At 39.9% G+C, this 14,786-nt stretch overlaps 1 protein-coding gene and 1 pseudogene across 3 annotated transcripts in view; both read right to left on the reverse strand.

Moving 5' to 3' along the window:
* The window catches only part of UNC5D (unc-5 netrin receptor D), a 952,147-nt gene that overhangs the window by 379,133 nt on the left and 558,228 nt on the right, over positions 1 to 14,786 (reverse strand). The gene's annotated exons all lie outside the window — the stretch shown is intronic.
* On the reverse strand, positions 10,726 to 13,153 carry LOC142301165 (ubiquitin-conjugating enzyme E2 H pseudogene; annotated as a pseudogene).

The following is a 14,786-nucleotide window of genomic DNA, read 5'->3' on the forward strand; positions in this document are numbered from 1 at the left end:
ATTATGAGGTGTCACATTCTCTTACTAGATAGATTCACCCCAAAGGGGTTGCAGAGCTGCATTCCCTGCCTCACGTTTTATACAGGCTATGATAGGTTGTGTGATACTATGAGATGCACTATACAATATGATGGCTGTGCTATACTTTTTTTTTTAAAGTGATAACTATAAGGTATTATTGGGAAATTCTTCTGGTCGCACCAGAGGTCATGTGAGCTTTCTCTAACTGTATAAAATTATTAATTTGTATAAATCAAATTTAAAAATTGCTCAAATTCACTGAGTTCAGCTAATTTCCTAAAATTCAACCCAAATTTGACTCTTATTGAATTGATTTGCTTGTTTATAAAATTTGTTTAAAAATTATGTTGTCTTTTCATTCAAAAAACATTCCAAAGTGTCAACCCTTAGTATTTTCTTTGTATGGTTTTGTCTGTAAACTCCTTCTTGACAAGCGTAAACTTCACTAGTCTAGTGAATACAAAATTTCCAAGGCACTGAGAAGCTCTTCTCCGTTTATAAATCTTTATTTTTCCCAACATACAACAGTAAAAAGGGGCAAAAAACAATGTTTTGGATAACAAAGGAACTTTGTCAAGCCATAAAAATTACATACACATAGTACAAAACTTGGTGTTCTTATATGGAGGTTAGATTGCAGACCAACCCTGTGGGAGGAAGGAAGGGAGTGGTCTGAGACCAACCCTGTGGGAGGAAGGAAGGGAGTGGTCTGAGACCAACCCTGTGGGAGGAAGGAAGGGAGTGGTCTGAGACCAACCCTGTGGGAGGAAGGAAGGGAGTGGTCTGAGACCAACACTGTGGGAGGAAGGGAGGGAGTTGTCTGAGACCAACCCTGTGGGAGGAAGGAAGGGAGTGGTCTGAGACCAACCCTGTGGGAGGAAGGAAGGGAGTGGTCTGAGACTAACCCTGTGGGAGGAAGGAAAGGAGTGGTCTGAGATCAACCCTGTGGGAGGAAGGAAGGGAGGGGTCTGGGACCAACCCTGTGGGAGGAAGGAAGGGAGTGGTCTGCAATCAAACCTCCATACAAGAACACTAGGCTTTGTAATATGTGTATATAATTTTTATGGCTTGAAAAAGGCCCTTTGTTGGCCGAAATGTTGTTTTTTGCACCTTTTCCTTTTGTATGCTGGGACAAATAAAGGAGAGGAGCTTCTCGGTGTCTTGGAATTTTTTGGATTCTCTATAAAGTTGAAGCTGGTGGAGAGCTGAACCAAGCAGCACAAGTAATGGAGTGGTGTATTGGATACTGTTGACTCAACTTTGCTAGTTTAGCAGCAGGGACGCTGAGACATATACCAAAAAGTGAGGTTGGGTATTTCTGTTTCTACATCTGATCTCCAATCTGTCAAACTACAGGTATAACAAAGCAGGCTTTCAAGTTAGACAAATACCAGGAGGATTGCTAGACATGAAGGAACGTGAAAACAAGGAAGTTCCAGAACATATAGTACTGAATACTGATGAACATTAAGTTAGAAGTGAATTCCAGCAAACAAGTCCACGGAAAAATTTCTATATTTAAAATTTCTTATTTATTTATTTATAATCCATGTTAAAAAATCCATGTTATATTTTCAACTATATAATATATATAATATAATATAACATGGATTTTTTAACATGGATTATAAATAAATAAGAAATTTTAAATATAGAAATTTTTCCGTGGACTTGTTTGCTGGAATTCACTTCTAAATTATGCTATGAGTTCTGCTACCTTCCTTTTCCCTGCACGGTCCTGGATAAGCAATCTCCGATGAGAAACAGGTGGACAAAAGTTTGGTTTTGTTCTGATGAACATTAAGTGTCTACCGAAAAAGAATGATGGCGAGCTACACAGCATGAAAATCATGACAGTTTTTTTTTTACATATTACCAAACAGATTTACTTTGTTATGTGAGATGCCAGTAGTTTGACCATGCTTTTCTGCAGGCATAGAGTGAAAGGAATTAGAGTACATATACATTTTTTTTTAATGTAAGCCATATTCACCATATATCTAGGTCAGTAGAAGAAGGTACAATAATTTATATCACTGAGTCACTCAAATACATTGAATAGCCAGAAAAGTTGGCTTACGGTTCTTTGGCCTGTGTAAAATAATACTACTTTAGATAGCACATCCCGTTAGCCATATGCTAGGGGATGAAGCAGGCTTATGGCTTACATCCTGAATGAAATCTTTAAAGAGATGAAAGCTTCACCAGAGATAAGTATCTTTCTTTTTTAGGTCATGCTTGGTAAGATTTCATCAATGTGGATGACCTTTTCTCTCTAAGCTGGTTGTAGGATTCAGATTTTAGAAGTTATACAGCGAAGGCATAAGATCTCATTCTCAAAATCATCCGGAGGCAGGTTGGAAAATATCTGTTACCGGACATATAGGTAGAGTTCATGGTGGACGTCAAGGAGTGCAATAAGAAGTAAGACTTTTTAGGTAGAATGCAACTTAGACGTGTACAGAAATAGATAAAGATGGTGATTCATGTGCCCAGTTGAAAGAATAAAGGCTTGTGATCCAAAGGCAGTCCTTATTAAATATGGATAAGCCATCAAGTTTTTATACATGAGAAGATAAATAAATGGATGACATTCCCAGCCATGGTGGTTCTCAGGTTTTTATAATGAATAAAACAGCAGAACTGGACTGTGGATGTGGTGAGACTTATAAAAGCCTCTTTAAATGTTAAGACTGTTCACACATGAACTAAGGATAAAAAAAGAAAAGCTCAGGATAACTGGAAAAGGAAAACTTTATAAGAATCATCTAACATGTCATTAAGACATTTGCTGTCTATCATGATTAGAGATGAGGGAACCTTTGGACGTTCAGTTCACCAGGTACATTTGAACCTTAAAAAATTTTGGTTTTTGACCTCAACTTGATACAAACCTCAATGGAAGTCAATAATGTGAATTTCGTGGCTCCATCCACACCAGCCATAAGCAGAACACTTCCAGGGGAGGTTGGCGAGGTATTTCAAGTTTTTTTGTGTGTGCACATTACATCTGATCTCGTTGATTTTACCCCCGGTGTGAGCCGTTAAAACACTGCAAGCGGCTCTCACCAGGCTGAGCATCACTCATACCAAAGCACAGCACTGTTCGCTTGAGTGGTTTGTGCTCAAAACTCACTCAAACTTTGAATCCGAGCTTTGTTTTCTTGGAAGTCGATTTCCAAACCCAAACTCTGAACAATGAACCTCAGGTTCACTCATCTCTATTTATGATGACTCTTAATGGTTATTACTGTTGCCCAGTGGTTCTGGGTTCTTAAGTTTGAATTTGACCAAGAATTTCCATACTAATGGCTAATACACACGTCCATGTGTCATGGTCTGAGCTTGGACCAAGATGCAGAAATTGACTACTGGTCTCCAGACCCAAACTTGACAGCCTCATAGATGTAGTACGCAGCTGTTTAGTTTGGGTCATGAGACCCACGTATACTCCATGCTTGGACCGTAACACACAGAAATTTAATTTTTTCACTACAGTCCAAAAAGATAATGCTCAATTAATTGTTTATCTATGTACATGATTTTATAATGTGTTTTATATATATATAGATATCTAGGATGGAGGTTCAACTGAATGGTAAAAATCTCTATGCCTTGCAGCAGAACACTATATGAAAGCATTTTTTAAGCATTGGGAATTGAAAAATATAACTTAAAACATGCCAAGAGAAAACAGTGGCAGAAGTCTATAAGCTATGATTGGTTAATCAATCTGACCGTGTCATTTAGAAGGTTGTGAGACGGAAGGTGCTCTCTGTCTTACCCCATCGTCACCGCCTGCTGTGCAATCAAGGGGAGAAGGTAATTATCATGGTATCCAAAGGTCAAACGGGCCACCATAACTGGCAAACAGGAGGTCAGCCATAGTCAGGGTCTAACAGGGGTTCTGCTTGTATTATCTGGCAGGTCTAATGCATGAAAAAACATGTGTACTGCAATGCATCAGACTAGGAACAAGACTAATAAAAGTAAAAATCCTCTGGAGGGACTACCGTAAGTAAAAAAGTAAAGATAACATTTAAACAAATTGCAGAAATTATAACCCTCTCCAAACACACACGCACACACACACACACACACACAAAATAAAGAACAAAAAATACACATATTTATGTAAAAGCAAAAATAAACAAAACAAAATATACATATTTGCTACTGATGCATTTTGGATAACCTGCGCTATAAAATTGTCACACTATTTATTCCTACAGTAAACACTATAAAAGAAAATACTAATAAAATATGTGGCAAAATCTAGGTTTTTGCATTATACTGCAGAACAAAAAGTAGAATAAAATGGGATCAAAAAGAAATACGTGAAAAGGAATGGTATCCCTGAAAAAGTCATGTTGTTCCACAAAAAATAGGTCCCATTCATCACCGTCAATGGAAAAATAAAAAAGTAATAGCTCTCTATTTCTTTTTCTAATGCCCGCACATGTCTGCTGATCTGATCAGCAAGCATGTATAGCTAACAGGCGCGGGTGGTTCAGAGATTACCACTTAAATCGCTGTTATGATCCGGTAACCATGGAAGATTACAAAAAACTCCCATCGGAAGAAAAACAAGAGTAGTTGTAACCTTAGCTGACCGCAATCCCCTAACTATCCGACCATACTAAAAGTAGCCATGGAGCGTTCCTAAACACCTAGATGCCAAGTCACAGCCAGAGAAACTAGCTACACATCACAGATAGAAATGAGGAAATCTACCTTGCCTCAGAGAAGTCCCCAAAGGAATAGCCAGCCCCCGACACATTGAGATTACGGTGATGTAGGAAAATACGATACACAGATAGCAAAAAAATATTCAGCAAAGGCGAGGCCCAACTACCTAAATACAAAGGAAAGAAAAGGAAACTGATTGCGGTCAGTACAAAAACCCCGCAGAAACATACCAATCTCCTGACTGATAGTAAAAATGGCCCTGAAGGTCAAACAACCTCACTCCCACTATATCAGGTACTATTATAAATAATGGGAGAGACAAAATACCAAAAAGAACACAAAAAATACGGAAGTGCAAATAATTTGACAGGGAGAATCTCCCTTTTCTTGGAGAAGAGCAAGCAAGGGGGAACCCCCATGCTCACCAAACTAGAAAAGCAAATCATCTGCAAGAAAACAGATTAAAAACAAAATAAAAGAAAAACAAACACCCTAAGGTGTAAACAAGGAAGCAAAGCAAAAGGTTGCAAACTTATCTGCAGAGGTCTTGCACAGGAAAACAGGGAAGGACAGAACTCCAAGCCAGGGCCAGGTTCAGAGACTAAAGAAAATTCACCGGCGCCAGCAAGGCAAAAAGTGCTCTCCTATATACACCAGGCTTGTCTGCAAAAGGACTTCATTAATTCCCAATTAACGCTGACACCTGTCTGAGTCACAGACTCAGACTCACCTTTACTAAAAAAATCCTGGCCACCAGAGGGAGCTCCAAAACAGCACCCACACAGACGACATTCACAATAGATCGTGCTGTCAAAATCTGACAGCATAATTTAAATGGCATCACTCCATTCCCCACCACCATCAGCACCTCCATGACACAATCACGAGGCACTATGGTCTTGCAACATAGCGTACACATTCCAAAAAGTCAAATGGTGCTCCTTCTCTGTCATACTCTGCCATGTGCCCAAAGAGGTGGTTCAAATCTTGCACAGTATGAGGTATCATTGTACTCAGAAAAAGAACCCACCAATCTATTGTCCAATGTCTCTCGCTACCCTTGTAAAAATTTGAAATTTGAGGTTAAAGCAACATTTTTGTGAAAAAGGTAATTTAATTTTCACAACCCAATATTATAAAATTCTGTGAAGACCCTGTAGTGTCAAGATGGTTATCACACTCGTTTATTAATTCCTTTTTTATTTCCACATTGGGGTCACATGTGAGGCTTTTGCTGTTTTGGCACCTCAGGGCTCTGCAAATACAACATGCCGCATGCAATCTATTCCAGCCAGATCTACGCTCCAAAAATCATACATGGCTAGTTCCCATCTGAGCCGTGGCATGTGACCTAACTGTACTTTTTAACCACATACAGGGTATTGGTGTACTTAAAGGGAGCCTGTCAGGTGCAATATGCACCCAGAGCCACGAGCAGTTCTGGGTGCATATTGCTAATCCCTGCATAACTGCCCCTGTATCTAGTAGCATAGATAAGGAGATTTTTAGAAAAAGTATTTCTAAAGATCCCATTTGGTAGGCTAATGAGGCGAGCAACTAGTCTCAAGGGCGTTACTTCCCTTGGCTTGTCGCACCTCCTTAGCATGTAAGTACGCCCCTGTTGACATGCTAACATGTTAATGAATGCGCAGCATCAGGATGGTTGCACTCACCTCTCTGCTGCCATTGCTGGACTTTGGCTCCGTGTGCATGATCCTGGATTTTCGTAATGCAGACTACACAAGTTTGAAGTGTGCCTACTTCATGACTGAAAGTCCGGGATCATGTGCACTGAGCCAAAATCCACCGTTGGACGCGATGGCAGCAGAGAGGTGAATGCGACCATCCTCTGATGTAGTGCATTTATTAGCATGTTAACATGTCTCAAGAGCGTTACGCTCTTGAGACTAGTCCCTGCGCTCATTAGCATATCATAAGGGATCTTTAGAAATACTTCTTCTAAAGATCTCTTTATCTATGCTAGTGATACAGGGACAGTTAGGCAGGGATAAGCAATATACACCCAGAACTACTCGTGGTTCTGGGTGCAAATTGCACCTGACAGGTTCCCTTTAAGAGAAATTGCACAGCAAACTGTGGTGTCAGTGGTGTCTTTACCCTAGTAAAAATGAAAGATGTGGAGCTAAAACAACATTTTAGTAAAAATAAATTAAATTTTTCATTTCTTTTTTTTCAGTTTGAATTAATTTCAGTGAAGCATTAAAGGGTTAATCAACTTTCTGAATGGGATTTTGAATAGTTTGAGGGGTGCAGATTTTAAAATGGGATTTTGTTTGCCAGTTTTATGACATATAAGCCCCTCAAAGTCACTTCAAAGGTGAAATAGTCTCTAAAAACATTGGTTTTGAAAAATGTAATTGAAAAAAAAATTGCTGATAAACTTTTAATAGACCGAAAACTGATTACTCTAAAAACAATTTTTATTTATAAACATTAAAATTATAAGTTCAAGCTATATTTCATTGTATGTAGCTATATCGGTCAGTGAACACACATCCAGTCGTGCAGAGCTAGATATATTCTAAGGGGATATCAGACTAGGGAGATTAAGGATAGCCCAGTGACGTTATTCAATCACACTAGGTGCATAGTCAATATGCTAATTAGTATTAAATATATATTGGCGGATCCTATTCAGCCCGATACTGACAGGGTGAGGTGCTGAGGTCCATTCTGCATTGACAGGAGGACCATCCAACTACCATTTACAGTTCTTTGAGGGATCTTTTGGCAGGACACTGAAAACTTAAAGGTGACGTGGATTATGTGCATTGTCATGAGATGGTAACATCCCCTGATGAACCCCGAACAAAGTGGGGGAAACGCGTCGGGAATCTTCTGTGAGGTTGTTCTCCAGCAAGATAAGTTTACCCTACTGGGGTTTAATTCTTACAGGTCCACTTTAATGCAGTTGGTCATCTGCACTGGGTAACGGATTTTTGACAGCTACCTGTGTACTCCCTCTCACCCATTAGAGTGCATCTGAGGGGAGCATTTTTTACAACTACTCTGTATGGGGATTTCCCCTATGACCAACTAATATATTTAATACTAATTAGCATATTGACTATGCACCTAGTGTGATTGAATAATCCTGACTTCAGCACTAACCACACTTTCTGGGCTTTAGGTCAATTATTGACACACAGGCAGTTCTAGGGCCTACTAGGGATAGCCGACGAGGAGCGGGGGCGCCCGAAACATTATGGTGTTTACCTCCGCGGCCAGGAAGGTGAAGGACTAGGGATCTATGACCAGGCCATTATTTAACATCTTTGTTGATATTACAATTTCTATCAAAAAGAACCTCACTGGGCTATCCTTAATCTCCCTAGTCTGATATCCCCTTAGAATATATCTAGCTCTGCATGACTGGATGTGTGTTCACTGACCGATATAGCTACATACAATGAAATATAGCTTGAACTTATAATTTTAATGTTTATAAAAAAAAATTGTTTTTAGAGTAATCAGTTTTCGGTCTATTAACAGTTGAATTCTCTAATTCTTACTAAAATTGGTGTGTGATAAACTTTTAACCCTTCTACTATTTGAACAAAAAAAATCATTTTAAGACCAATGCTAATGTAAAATAAACTTGTGGTTAATATTTAAAGGGCCACTCCAGTGGGTTTCTTTTTTCAGTGTTGGAGTAGTGGCGCTTAAAATGTAAGCTCCTAGCCCCCTGTCATATACTCACCTTCAGGTGGTTTCTCCTTTAACAGGCACCACTCCAATCTTATGGCGCCATATTGTGACAGTAACTTCTGACTGGCCAGAAGTCAGAAGTTATGGCACAAGAGCTCAATGCATTTCTACGAGAGCCAGAACGAGGCTACAATGAGGCTCTCCTAGAGAAACTTTGAAGAATTATCACTGGAGTGCACTGACAGGTCACAAATCGCCAAGACCAACCGAAGCACTGGCAATAGAAGGTGAAGCCACCAAAAGTAAGCATCAAACAGGAGTCAGGGGACTAAGATTTAAACCACCAATCCAGAGGTGCAATAAAAAAATACACTGGAGTACTGCTTTAACTATTTTTGTGCGGTATGATTGTTTTATGAGCATAAAAATAAAAATATTAACATTTTTGTAACATTTAAGATATTTTCAAAAATAAATGCAAATCATATTTACCTAAATTTACCACAAACATAAAGTACAATGTGTCATGAAAAAAGATTCTCAGAAGTACTGGAATAATTTTGGTTGTTACCACATAAATTGACACTAGTCATAAAAATAAGACTTGGTTATTAATGTACAAAGTGGCTCAGTCCTTAAAGAAATTCTGTCAGCAGGTTTTTGCTACCTCATCTGAGAGCAGCATGATGAAGGCAAAGAGACCCTGAATCAAATAATGTATCACTTAGATACTGCGGTTCTTCCACAATCACAGTTTTTAGATTTAGCAATGCAGCACACTTTAAAAAGTCTGCCCCTGCCCATACCAGGTTCTGTAACTACAAAATGTATAAAAAGTGAGATGCTAATCAAAGAAAAGGGCATGTCAGACTAGCTGACCTTTTGCTGACTTATGAGCTATAAGTGCATCTCAATAATTTAGAATATCTTCAAAAACTTAATTTATTTCAGTAATTCAATACAAAAAGGAAATGCATATATTATATATAGTCATTACACACAGAGTGATCTATTTCACATGTTTATTTGTGTTAATGTTGATGATTATGGCTTACAGCCAATGAAAACCCAAAAATCATTATGTCAGAAAATTAGAATAATTACCACAAAACCCCTACAAAGGCTTCATAAGCGTTTAAAATGGCCCCTTAGTCTGGTTCAATAGGCTACACAATTATGGGAAGGACTGCTGACTTGACAGATATCCAGAAGGCAGTCATTGACACATTCCACAAGGAGGGTAAGCCACTAAAGGTCATTACTAAAGAAGCTGGCTGCTCACAGAGTGCTATATCCAAGCCAAGCATAATAATGGCAAGTTGAGTGGAAGGAAAAGTGTGGTAGAAAAAGGTGCACAAGCAATCAGGATAGCCGCAGCCTTGATAGGATTGTTAAGATAAGGCCATTCAAAAATTTGGGGGAGATTCAAAAGGAGTGGACTGCTGATGGAGTCAGTCCTTCAAGAGCCACGATACACAGATGTATCCAGAACAGGGGCTACAATTGTCGCATTTCTTATGTCAAGCCACTCACCAATAGATGCCAAAAGCATCTTACCTGGGCCAAGGAGAAAAAGAACTGGACTTTTGCTCAGTGGTCCAAGGTGGTGTTGTTGGAGGAAGAATGGAGAGGCCACAATACAAGCTGCTTGAGGTCTAGTGTGAAGTTTCCATAATCAGTGATGGTTTGGGGAGCCATGTCATCTGCTGGTGTAGATCGACTGTGTTTTATCCAGACCAAAGTCACCGCAGCCGTCTACCAAGAAATTTTAGAGCACTTCATGCTTCCCTCTGCTGACAAGCTTTTTGGAGATGGAAATTTCATTTTCCAGCAGGACGTGGCACCTGTCCACACTGCCAAAAGTACCAATACCTGGTTTAATAACCACAGCATCACTGTCCTTGATTGGCCAGCAAACTCGCCTGACCTAAACCCTATAGAGAATCTATGGGGTATTAGCAGGCGGAAGGCAAAAGACACCAGACCCAACAATGCAGATGAGCTAAAGGCTGCTCTCAAAGCAACCTGGGCTTTCATAACACCTCAGCAGTGCCACAGGCTGATCGCCTCCATGCCACGCTGCATTGATGCAGTAATTCATGCAAAGGAGCCCTGACCAAGTATTGAGGGTATTTACCGCACATATTTTTCAGTAGGCATCAACATTTCAGAGTTAAAAATCATTTTTTCAGTTGGTCTTATATAAAATATTCTAATTTTCTGAGATAATGACTTTTGGGTTTTCATTGGCAGTTAGCCATAATCCTCAACATTAACAGAAATTAACACTTGAATTAGATCATATTGAATTACTGAAATAAATTAACTTTTTGATGATATTCTAATTTATTGAGATGCACTTGTATCTTCAGTGCGCTCTTCTAGTTCTTTAAGCACCACATCTGTTGCATATTTCTGGATTGTTTTCTATAATTTTCTGTTTGTAATCCACTGGTCAATAAGATACATTACTGCAAAATCTCCATTAAGTGGATCTATTGGATTGGGGTAGGCCAGCAGCTGGAACAAAAAGGACTCAATTATCTTGATAAGATCGTACAGCCCTGTCCAGTTTTAATTGATGACAACAGTACATGTGTTCATCAATGTTGGGGTGAAATAATTTGTCATTAAAGCCTATAAGACGATGTCTTGAAAGAATATATATCAGGAAGGTCAACTCTAACTTTCCACGCTCCACCTTCATATGGTGTTCCTTGAAGTCCATAAAACTTCTCCACAAATCATTTAGGCCTTCTAGAATTGAGACTTCACATTTCCTTTCAATAAGTTTGACCACATCCGTGTCCATCCACCTTTTGTTCACGCTAGGAGATGATATGGCTTCAGATCCCCCCAGAGTCTGCGACTAACTGAGGGCTAGAAAACAGGCTTGCCCTTGACACAGAAAGTAGGACTTATTTTTCTCTCCATCAGGCTCGGCTATCTGGGCTTTAGTCTCAGTGTTTATATATGTGACTGAGGGGTTGGACCTCACTGTCGCTTCCCCCTGGACCACACTGTAATGCCTGCTTTACATGAGTCGATCTATCGTGCGATAGCACGAGCGATCATACCCGCCCCCGTCGTTTTTGCGTCACGGGCAAATCGCTGCCCGTGGTGCACAAACTCGTTTAACCCCCGTCACACGCACTTACCTTCCGGACGACCTCGCTGTGGGCGACGAACGTCCACTTCCTGAAGTGGGAGGGACGTTCGGCGTCACAGCGACATCACACAGCGGCCGGCTAATAGAAGTGGAGGGGCGGAGATGAGCGGGACGTAAACATCCCGCCCACCTCCTTCCTTCCGCATAGCCGGCGGGTGCCGCAGGACGCAGGTACGCTGAGTTCACCATTCCCGTGGTGTCACACAGAGCGATGTGTGCTGCCCCGGGTACGATGAACAACCGGCGCCATTTTAAATAAACAATATTTTGAAACTGAGTGACCAGTACACGACTCACGATATGTGAGCGATACTGAATCGCTCAGAGGTGTTACACGAGACGACGTCGTGAACGATGCCGGATGTGCGTCACGAAAACTGTGACCCAGACGATGCATTGCACGATAGCTCGTCTCGTGTAAAGCACCCTTAAGTGTTATCACTACTACCGCTGTGGTCATTGCTTTTCGGCGTACTCCCCTTCACACACATAAATAATACAAGCAACTACGAGAATCGTTGTCATGTGACCTCGCCAAATAATGGCTGACAGAGTCTGGCAATGATAATCTTTTGAAGCTAAATCAGACATTGCAGGTGAACAACTGTACACAGTGTGAAAAGAGACTCATAGCTGAAATCACTGTATTAACCCATATAGCATTCTGTATTTAGATTACATAGCAAAACCCTGCTGAAACACTCCCTTTATCCCCTTTACTCACAGGCGATTTTTCGTTTTTTCCTTTTTGTTTTTTCCTCACCTTTTCCAAGAGCAAGAACTTTTTATTTTTTGTCAATATAGCCATATGGGGCTTGTTTTCTGCAGGACGAGTTGTAGTTTTTAACAACACCATTCATTCTGCCCCATAATGTACTGGAAAATGGGAAAGAACTCCAAGTGTGGTGAAAAAAACAGTGTTCACTACATAGTAAAACTGACGTGGAAATATGACAGTATGAGTTAATAGATAACACACGTCTAGTTTTACTTTTATCTAAATGATGAAGAAAAATTCTGAATTTTGTCAAAACAAAGAATTGCGCTTTTTGCGCCATTTTCCAAGACCTGTAACATTCTCATTTTTCAAGATCTGTGGCGTACTGATGGCTTATTTTTTGCATCTTGAGCTGACGTTTATAATTATACAATTTTTACGTAGATGCGATGGTTTGATCGCCTGTTATTGCATTTTAATGCACTATTATGGCAATCTAAAAAAAACGTAATTCTGACCTTTAGATTTTTTTTGCCAATACATGCTTTCCCGATCAGATTAATTGAAATTGTATTTTGATAGGTCTGGCATTTCTGAATGAGACAATATCAACTATGTGTTTAGTTTTTTTTATTGTTTTATTTTCCTTTGGGCAAAAGAGGGGTGATTTGAACTCTTAGATTTTTTTGTTTTTAAAAAACTTTTATTTTACAATTTTTATTTATTTTACAAGTCCCCCTAAGGAACTTCATGCTCATGCCTTCACTGTGGGATCACTTCTGCTGATCAGAGTGAACAGGGCCGCCACTAGGAATTTCGGGCCCCCTTGAGACTTCGCCCAGGCTTTACCCCAGCTCCGCCTCAACCCCTCAAACCTTCCACAACATCACCACCACTCTTGGAATAATCTGTGTGTGTACATATGTATATACATACGAGTACATACATTTAGGCTTGGAACATACAGGCTTTATTGGGAGTCGATTGGATAACACTCGGCTACCGCTTTGCTAAAGTGTAAGCCGAGTGTTATGTGAGTGTCATGCCACTGTGCTTCGATGATGCAATCGCACAGCTGCAGAGGAAAGGGAGGGTGCTGCAGATGATAGGGAATGACTAATCTCCCCATCTTCTCCACTGTCAGCTGATGTGATTCCCGTACTGCACTTGCGTTACAACGGTATAATGTGAGTGCAATGCGATATTTCTCTCACACCCATAGATTTGTATGGGTACGAGTGAAAATGAATCGGATTCCACCAGCAGCATGCTGCAATTGTTTTCTTGATCCGATTAGGGCTCAGAAAAAAATTGCTCATGGGAACAGCCCCACAGAGTAAAATTGGTCCGAGCAGAATGCGATTTTTTTATCGCATTCCACTCGCTCTGTTTTACTCGCCATGTGTGCTCAGCTTAACACACACACACACATGCACAGTCAAAAGTATTAACACCCTTGAATTTGTTCCAGAAAATGAAGTATTTCCCTCAGAAAATTAATTAAAAATACACCTCTACACCACCCCTCTTCATCATACACCCTCTACACTGCATTTGTCCATAATATTTCTCCCACACTGCCCCATAAATAATATCCCATACACACACTGCCCCTCTGTATAATATACCCCTACACAATGCCTCTGTGTATAATATACCCATACACACTGCCCCTCTGTATAATATCCCTTCTACACACACTGCTCCTTTGTATAATATCCCCCCTACACAGTGCCCCTCTGTATACTACCCCACCACAAGCTGCCTGTTATATATATATATATATATATATATATATATATATATATATATATGTGTAATATCCTCCTGGTATATATGTCCCCCTTCTGGGCCCATAATGGTATGTATGTCCCCATCCTGTTTTTTTTGTCCTCTTCCTAGCATATATTTCCTCCTCCTGGTATATATGTATATAACAACATACAGAACTCATACCCCCCGGCCCTTTATAATAATATACACAGCTCAGACTCCCCACCCCTTAATAATATACTCAGCTCAGACCACCCTAGCGCCTTATAATATTATACACAGCTAAGACTCCGCAGCACCTTATAATAATATACACAGCTCAGGCCTCCCCCAGCCCCATATAATATGCACAGCTCAGACTCTACAGCATCATATAATAATATAAACAGCTCAGACTCCCCTAGCCCCATATAATATTATACACAACTCAGACTCCCCCAGTGCTATATAATAATATACACAGCTCCGACTGTTAGCTGCACATATCTGTTGATCAGATAAGCAGAGATGTGCCATGAATACATGAATAATTTAGGCTTTACTCCATGCACATCCCCGAAATTATTGCAATTACACATGTTCATTTATTTTTTGTTCATTAGAAAAGCACAAAAAAACCTGAGAAAAATAAGTAAATTGGAAAGTATTTCACACAAAACACCGGTAATGGGTCAGACAAAATTGTTGTCACATTTCCAAAATTGTGGGTAAACAACTTTATTTCAACCATGTGATGCTATTTCAAAC

The sequence above is a fragment of the Anomaloglossus baeobatrachus genome, chromosome 4 (genome assembly GCF_048569485.1).
Source record: "Anomaloglossus baeobatrachus isolate aAnoBae1 chromosome 4, aAnoBae1.hap1, whole genome shotgun sequence".
In the NCBI taxonomy this organism is placed as follows: domain Eukaryota; kingdom Metazoa; phylum Chordata; class Amphibia; order Anura; family Aromobatidae; genus Anomaloglossus; species Anomaloglossus baeobatrachus.